This window comes from Mus musculus, chromosome X, assembly GCF_000001635.26.
Source record: "Mus musculus strain C57BL/6J chromosome X, GRCm38.p6 C57BL/6J".
Taxonomy (NCBI): Eukaryota; Metazoa; Chordata; class Mammalia; order Rodentia; family Muridae; genus Mus; species Mus musculus.
In genome coordinates this window covers 29,200,469-29,209,022 of record NC_000086.7, presented here as the reverse complement: position 1 = coordinate 29,209,022, position 8,554 = coordinate 29,200,469, and positions in this window count along the sequence as shown.

Genomic DNA, 8,554 nt, shown 5'->3' with positions numbered 1-8,554 from the left:
ATGGGTCAGGTGCCTGGGTGGGTTACCCAGTGGTCATCTTTCTCTCAGGCTGAAGGCAAAAGAACAAAGAACTCCATGATGGGCTTCCTTTCTAGGGGTCTAAGAAACACATTGAGTTGGGGTCTTACACCTATCCCTGGATGGTTAGATATAGTTGTTTTTACAAGTATACTATCAAGTATGCTATGGGTGCAAAAGAAGGTCCCAGTAGATAACCTAAAACTCCAAGGGCAAACCCCTCTTTTTCAGTAATGTAGAGGAAAAAAGGATGAGTCAGGTCAGTGAGATGAAAAGGTAGAGCCTTAAGGAGATCCTGTTGGAGCCTTTGAAAGGGCTTGGTAATAGGATTGAGGAGAGGATTGTGGGTGGGTTCTAACACTGCTTCATATAAGGGATGAGAAAGAATGGAAAAGGAAGGAACCCACGAATGTAAAAACAAACAAACAAACAAACAAACAAACAAACAAACAAAAAACAAAAAAAACTGGCTATTCCTAAGAGTGATAAAATCTCTTCCTTTGTAGAAAAACATTTAGAGGCTGAATCAGACTCTTTCTATCTAAGGTAATAGCCTTGTGGGTTGGGGTAATTGTTAGTTCCAAATAGGTAACCTGAGGTGTGGACAATTAGACTTCAGAAGGAGAGACCCTGTAGCCTCAACTGGAGAGGAAATTTAGAAGAGCAGAGGTGTCAACTTGGCTAATTTCTAGAGAGAGTCTAAATAGTAGGACATCATCTATGTAAAGTATAATTTTAGATTCAGGGACAGACAGAGATAGTAAGTCAGAAACCAGGGCCTGACCAAATATGTGTGGGTTGTCGCAGAATCCCTGAGGTTGAACAGTCCAGTTTAGTTGTGTAGTTAATTGGGTATCAGGATCTGTTCAGGTAAAGGCAAGTATATTCTGTGACTGGGCATCTAGAGGAATAGAGAAAAATGCATTCTTGAGATCTATGACTGAGAAATGAGAAGTCCCCAAGGGGATAGTGGTAAAAAGTGTGCAAATGTTAGCCACAACAGAATTGAGAGGAACCATTGTAGAATTAATGTGCCTGAGGTCTTGAACCAGGTGATCATACCATTAGGTTTCTTAACTGCTAGTGTAGGGGTGTTAAAGAGGGAAGAGGTATGGCAAAGGAGTTTTTCTTTCCTCACGGGGTCAGAAAAGATAAGATTAAGTTCCCTGAGGTTCTGGAGAGAGAGAGATGGTTGAGCTTGGGAAACGTACCTTGTAGAGTGCAGTAATTGGATGAAAACAGGAGAATGATGTTTATCAACAGAGGGTTTCTGTATGTCACAGACTCAGGGAGCTATCTGAGAAGCTGGTAAAGGAAATGACATGGTAGTTTTACTAGGTTAGCTGGCTAGAAGGAGGAGAGGAACTGTTGCTGAGCTTGGATTTAAGTGAATGTGAGGAGCAAAGGAAATAGAGTTTCCCAGTCTGGCTAGAAGATCCCTTCCCAATAAGCAGACAGGACATGTTGGCACTATCAAAAATGAATGGGTGAGAGGTACACCCCTAAAAATGCAAATAAGTTGTGAGGTCTGGTGTGGGAAGTAAGGCTGTCCTCCTATCCCTACAATAGGAAAATTAGAAGGAGTAGTGGGTCATCCAAACTCCATCAGAACCTAGTAAGTGTCTTCAGGGTCCAAGAGAAAGGAGATGGGCTGCCCACAAACTACAATGTGTATTCTTTAGTTGAGGTTTTTGTCACAGGGAGCTCTGGGGGTACTAGTTAGTTCATATTGTTGTTCCTACTATGGGTCTGCAAATCCCTTCAGCTCCTTGAATACATTGTCTAGCTCCTTCATTGGGGAACCCGTGCTCTGTCCAATGAATGGCTTTGAGCATCCACTTCTGTATTTGTCAGGCACTGGCAGAGTTTCTCAGGAGACAGCTATATTAGGCTCCTGCCAGCAAGCTCTTGTTGGAATCCACAGTAGTGTCTGTGTTTGGTAGTTGTTTGTGGGATGTATTTCTTAGAGCCGCAGTCTCTGGATGGTCATTCCTTCAGTGCTTCTCAACAATTTGTCTCTGTAACTCCTTCCATGGGTATTTTGTTCCTCCTTCTAAGTGTACACACTTTGGTCTTCCATCTTCTTTAGTTTCATGTGTTTTGTGAATTGTATCTCAGGTATTCCAAGCTTCTGGGCTAATATCCATTTATCAGTGAGTGTGTATCATGTGTGTTCTTTTGTGATTGGGTTATCTCACTCAGGATGATATCCTCCAGATCCATTATTTGCCTAAGTATTTCATAGGTTTATTTCTTCATAGCTGCATAGTACTCCATTGTGTAAATTACCACATTTTCTGTATCCATTCCTCTGTTGAGGAACATCATGTGAGGATGTGGAGAAAGAGGCACATTCCTCCATTGCTGGGTAGATTGCAAGCTGGTACAACAACTCTGGAAATCAGCTTGGCAAATCCTCAGAAAATTTGACATAGTACTACCATAGGATCAAGCAATACCTCTCCTGGGCATATACCCAGAAGATGCTCCAACATATAATAAGGACATATGCTCCATTATGTTCAAAGAAGCCTTATTTATAATAGCCAGAAACTGGAATGTCTGTCTTTGCTTCTGGCAAATACATGGCTGTTCAGGATCCCAGTGTAGCTCTGAGCCTTACTTAGTGAACTTTTAAGCACACAAAATTTGATCTGTGGTATGGGGTGACATACCTTTGTTGTCAAGATCAATTGCTCAGAAGTGGAACTACAGAATCCGAAAAGCAAAGTCAGTTCATTTCGAGAATGTCCCAGAACTATGGACTTTGATGGACCAGGTCTTTGTTTTCATTTTGGCAGGTGGTGCTGTCTATATGCTGACTTTTATGAACTAAATGGTGCTTCCACCGTGGAGCCAATCATGCTGAGGTCTGGGGGCCTAAGATTTAGGGACCTGTTACATTTGCACTGGTCTTAGTGAATGAGACAAATAATAGGCTCAACCTGTTTTAAAAAGATGTGGTTGATCCTAAGGACCATTCCTTTTACTATATATATACTTGATTGCCTATAAGAACAGAGACTAGTACTATTTTTCTAATTAATGTCTTTGTTTCTTTTTCTCGTTTGAGTTATTGTTTGTTTGTTTGTTTTTACTCCTGGTGACTTAGTACAGAAAGAATATGTTCTTTCAAAGCCATATGTAGTCCCCCTTATCTTGTGAGAAGTAAGTCTAAGACTCTCCACTTTTGTGCCATTTCTAGAAGGGAATCTAAGTATAGTTTCAATAGATCTAGGTCCTGATCAACATGTCTACCTAGTTTGTAATGCATCAGAAGAGGCATATTGAGTCAAACCATTGTTACATTTCCACCAATTGGTCTCAGTAATATGGCTGTTGTCCAGAAGATTCAAGCCATAAGGCAGAATAATAGGCATCAGAGTAAGGAGAAGTGCCTAAGTTAAAGGTTTTGGATATTAGACAAGTCTCATCCCATTATAAGTCCTCTAATGTTAATTTGGGCTACCACAGTCACAATGAGTTTTGTAGGTTAGTGGACTGACATACTAGTTAATTAGGGAAGGGCTTGGTATCTAAGCATAGCCAGCATTCTTGGCACATTTCTGGCGGATAGTGATCAATTTCATTCCTCAGATCCCATCCTGTGGAACAGAATCTTGTTTCCCCAGGTTTTTCTTGTTATCCAAATGCAAGATTTTTTTTTTTTTTACCAAAAATTTTAGATGTTTTCATTTTATGACCATTGAATTATATTTTTCTATGGTGTATTTTTTGGGGGAAGGGACTTCCTATATATTCATCTGTGTTTTTTTAGGAAGCCTCTATTTTACAACCCGAATTTTTGAAATGGATTCTCTGTTTCTGGGGGCAGCTACAGGGCTTGCATAGAACTGTAAACTCTGTATTCCAATCTCAAAAAATAAATTCCAACATCATTCCTTTTTCTCGTGCAACTAGACATATAAAGTAGATATCAATGACAAAAGTCAAGATAAATATGGGTTTCTGGTCTGTAGTCATGCTAGCTAATACCTTCCCTGTATTTGTCTTCCTTAGTTTCCAAGTCCAGTCCTGAGAGCCATGGGTTTGGATGATTACCCTATCCTCATACCAATAGGGCAAATCATAAGAATAGAAGACCAGGGAGTGGAAGAATCTTGGGACTGATGAAATGGATCCATACTCCAAGATATATTCCATTTGGCAGGAACATCCATGGCTTCAAATTTCTTGATCTGGAAAGGGTGGATCCACGACGTAGTGTCAGCAGTTACCTTCATAATCATAGATGTGGAGAAAATCACCATGTAGCATCCCTTCCAAGCAGGTTCCAGCTGTTTTCAGTGCCCCTATGGCTACCTGTTTGACCCATACTTTATCTCCAGATTTGAACAAGCAGAAACTGGTGATGGCTTTAGATGTAGACTGAATCTCTCAAATATCCTGATAAATACTCTTTATGGGGAACTAGAGATCTTGTAGTAGCTTGATAATGAACATTAGAGAGATCTATCAACTGCTGGCCTCTGAGCTTGGGAAGCAGTGGGGGAAATCTTTCAAATGTAAATTCATAGGGACTAATTTATTATCTATATGGGGTACAGAAGCCCAAAGCAAAGGAAGGTCTATTTAACATTTGCTGGACTCTAATGAGAGCTTTGCTAAAGTTTCTCTTAATGTCCTCTTTTATTTTAACCTGCCCAAATTCTGAGGATTATATGCATAATAATGTTTTCAATATGTGTGCAAATCTTTTGTTAATTGTTAAGTTATGGCTATGAATGCTGGGTCACTGTCAGACGCCATTGCTAGAAGATAATCAGGAGACCAGTTCCTGGAGGAACTTTTAAGCTACTATCTGAGCAGGTTTAGTCCAGATGAATGATTCAACCCACCTGGAAAAGGTGTAACCTCCCCCCCACAGCCTGAAAACAGGCTGAGCAGGCTTGACTTGTCACTAGGAGATCACCTGGAGTGGAGCCTGCCACCCTATTATTCAACCACTGCTGCTGCTGCTACCTGCTGCCTAGCTGTTCCATTGCCTACATGTGGACACATGCAGCTGGACTCCAAGGATGATTCAGTGGGAGTGGGCCCCCCTCTTTATAAGCACGTGTTCCCCTATATTAAAATTGAACCTTGATCAGACTATTGTCTTGGTTCCATCCTTTCTCTCATAGCCTAGATTCCCTCTTTTCTTCCAGATTCCAAGATGCCTTCCAGGCTCGAACCCGGACATGTGAGCCACTGGCCAGCCTCAACAATTTGGCGAACCAATGCAGGACCTGAGAAAGGCAGAGGACATTTGGAAGAAACACTGCTGATTTGTAGCTCCATGCAAGAAGAAAAGAATTAAAATTTGTACCACAGAAGGTTGGTATGGGATAAGATGGATCAGTGCTATACCAGCACGCTGGATTCACTTAGGTTTAGCAGTGAGCTACCGGGAACTAGGAACTCAACAGGCAGGCCTTTGGCTGCAGCTTCTAGAAGCTGTTTTTTTTAGGAGAGAGAAATATTAGGTTTTAATAAAAGGGATTAAATAATCAGGCAGATGGCCGCAGTTGGAAACTGCATTAGGCAGAAAGAAAGTGGATTTTGAAACTCTCCCAGGGACAGAGAGAAAATTGGGGAATCCCCCTCTTGTGTGTGTGCCAGCTGGTGTCTTCATTCTAAGTGTCTGTCTTATGTTTCCGGAATTGAACATGTGCTTGTTGTATTGGTTTGTTGTCTGTGTTTTGTTTCGTGCCTCTGAAACATGGTGCAGTCTGAGTTTAGATCTGCCTGAGTTTGTTTTCTCTGGTGTTTATAGACAATGGGATTTTATGAAATGTGCGCTTGATATTTGCAGCTGTCCCTTCAGGCTGTGGTCAGCAGATGTGCTAGGAAGACTGTCACCTCACCAGGGGACACCCTGGGAAGTGGGAGAGCAAGAGTCACCTGGTGGTCTCCAGAGATTGGTCAAGATGGACCAAGTTTTGTTTATGAAAAGGAAGCTTACCCTTCTAATTCTTTTGCCTGCTCATTGAGGACAAGTAGGGGTTCCACATGTCTGGAGCTGTTGGTTTCTGCTTTGTGTGTTTTGTGCATGTGTTTAGAGCTATGTGAAAATTTAGAAAAGTGCTGGTATAGCTTCTTCTTCTTCTTCTTCTTCTTCTTCTTCTTCTTCTTCTTCTTCTTCTTCTTCTTCTTCTTCTTCTTCTTCTTCTTCTTCTTCTTTTTAACTAGTAATATGCTCAGTGTGTCTTCACAATCAGCTCATAAATTATTGGTTAAGATTAAATAATTGTTATATTGGTAACAGAAGTTTAGCCTTAATTTGGCAACTCAGGAATCTTTTCAATCATGTGGTGGAGCAGGCCAAAAAACTGGGCCTCCTAAGATACTTTTAACTGAGATAATATTTAATGTGATTGTTATCCTAGAAAGTAAGATTAAGATAAAATTTAAAGCAATGTCTCTTTTATGAAGCGTTAAAGCTTACATTGTCATGCATTCATAGATATAAATTGGCAGCCAAATTTTGCAATGTAGTAGTGAAGTTTTAATGTTGATTCTTAAAGTGATAAATTGTTTTGAAATTGGGTTTTGCTTTCCCAAAGTTATAGATATAATCTAATGTTGCAAAAGAAACTTAGTAATTCTAATATCATCCTCATGGCAAGAGGAACTAAGCTCAGAGCAGCTTTTGCTTGGTTTGTGTGACTTTCCTTTGTCTTGCAAACAGTGCCTAGGGAAGCTCTGGAGATTTGCCTCCAGGGGAAATTCCCTTTAGCTAAAAGAGCATCTTTGCAGATCTAGCCAGATGCTGTTTTAATAAAGTTCAAATCCATAGTTTATAAAGGATCAATCAGACTGTAAAATTTATAAAGGCATTATAATCTGGCTTGCCTACATTTTATATAGTTATTATAGATATAAAAGTGTGTTTCTTTTTTCTCTCTCTCCTTTGCATCTTAATGATTGTAAAGGTTTTGCTTCAAGTAAGTTTAAAATAACTGGAATATTTTGCCTCTAGATATGGATAAATATTGATCTACATTATGTACGAAATTTTTATCATTTCTGCTTCTATACAACAAGCCAAGAGTTTGAATCTTCCAGTGTACATTGTTTTCTAAGTAGAAATATTTTATTAGTCAGTTCATTTCGAGAATGTCCCAGAACTATGGACTTTGATGGACCAGGTCTTTGTTTTCATTTTGGCAGGTGGTGCTGTCTATATGCTGACTTTTATGAACTAAATGGTGCTTCCACCGTGGAGCCAATCATGCTGAGGTCTGGGGGCCTAAGATTTAGGGACCTGTTACATTTGCACTGGTCTTAGTGAATGAGACAAATAATAGGCTCAACCTGTTTTAAAAAGATGTGGTTGATCCTAAGGACCATTCCTTTTACTATATATATACTTGATTGCCTATAAGAACAGAGACTAGTACTATTTTTCTAATTAATGTCTTTGTTTCTTTTTCTCGTTTGAGTTATTGTTTGTTTGTTTGTTTTTACTCCTGGTGACTTAGTACAGAAAGAATATGTTCTTTCAAAGCCATATGTAGTCCCCCTTATCTTGTGAGAAGTAAGTCTAAGACTCTCCACTTTTGTGCCATTTCTAGAAGGGAATCTAAGTATAGTTTCAATAGATCTAGGTCCTGATCAACATGTCTACCTAGTTTGTAATGCATCAGAAGAGGCATATTGAGTCAAACCATTGTTACATTTCCACCAATTGGTCTCAGTAATATGGCTGTTGTCCAGAAGATTCAAGCCATAAGGCAGAATAATAGGCATCAGAGTAAGGAGAAGTGCCTAAGTTAAAGGTTTTGGATATTAGACAAGTCTCATCCCATTATAAGTCCTCTAATGTTAATTTGGGCTACCACAGTCACAATGAGTTTTGTAGGTTAGTGGACTGACATACTAGTTAATTAGGGAAGGGCTTGGTATCTAAGCATAGCCAGCATTCTTGGCACATTTCTGGCGGATAGTGATCAATTTCATTCCTCAGATCCCATCCTGTGGAACAGAATCTTGTTTCCCCAGGTTTTTCTTGTTATCCAAATGCAAGATTTTTTTTTTTTTTACCAAAAATTTTAGATGTTTTCATTTTATGACCATTGAATTATATTTTTCTATGGTGTATTTTTTTGGGGGAAGGGACTTCCTATATATTCATCTGTGTTTTTTTAGGAAGCCTCTATTTTACAACCCGAATTTTTGAAATGGATTCTCTGTTTCTGGGGGCAGCTACAGGGCTTGCATAGAACTGTAAACTCTGTATTCCAATCTCAAAAAATAAATTCCAACATCATTCCTTTTTCTCGTGCAACTAGACATATAAAGTAGATATCAATGACAAAAGTCAAGATAAATATGGGTTTCTGGTCTGTAGTCATGCTAGCTAATACCTTCCCTGTATTTGTCTTCCTTAGTTTCCAAGTCCAGTCCTGAGAGCCATGGGTTTGGATGATTACCCTATCCTCATACCAATAGGGCAAATCATAAGAATAGAAGACCAGGGAGTGGAAGAATCTTGGGACTGATGAAATGGATCCATACTCCAAGATATATTCCA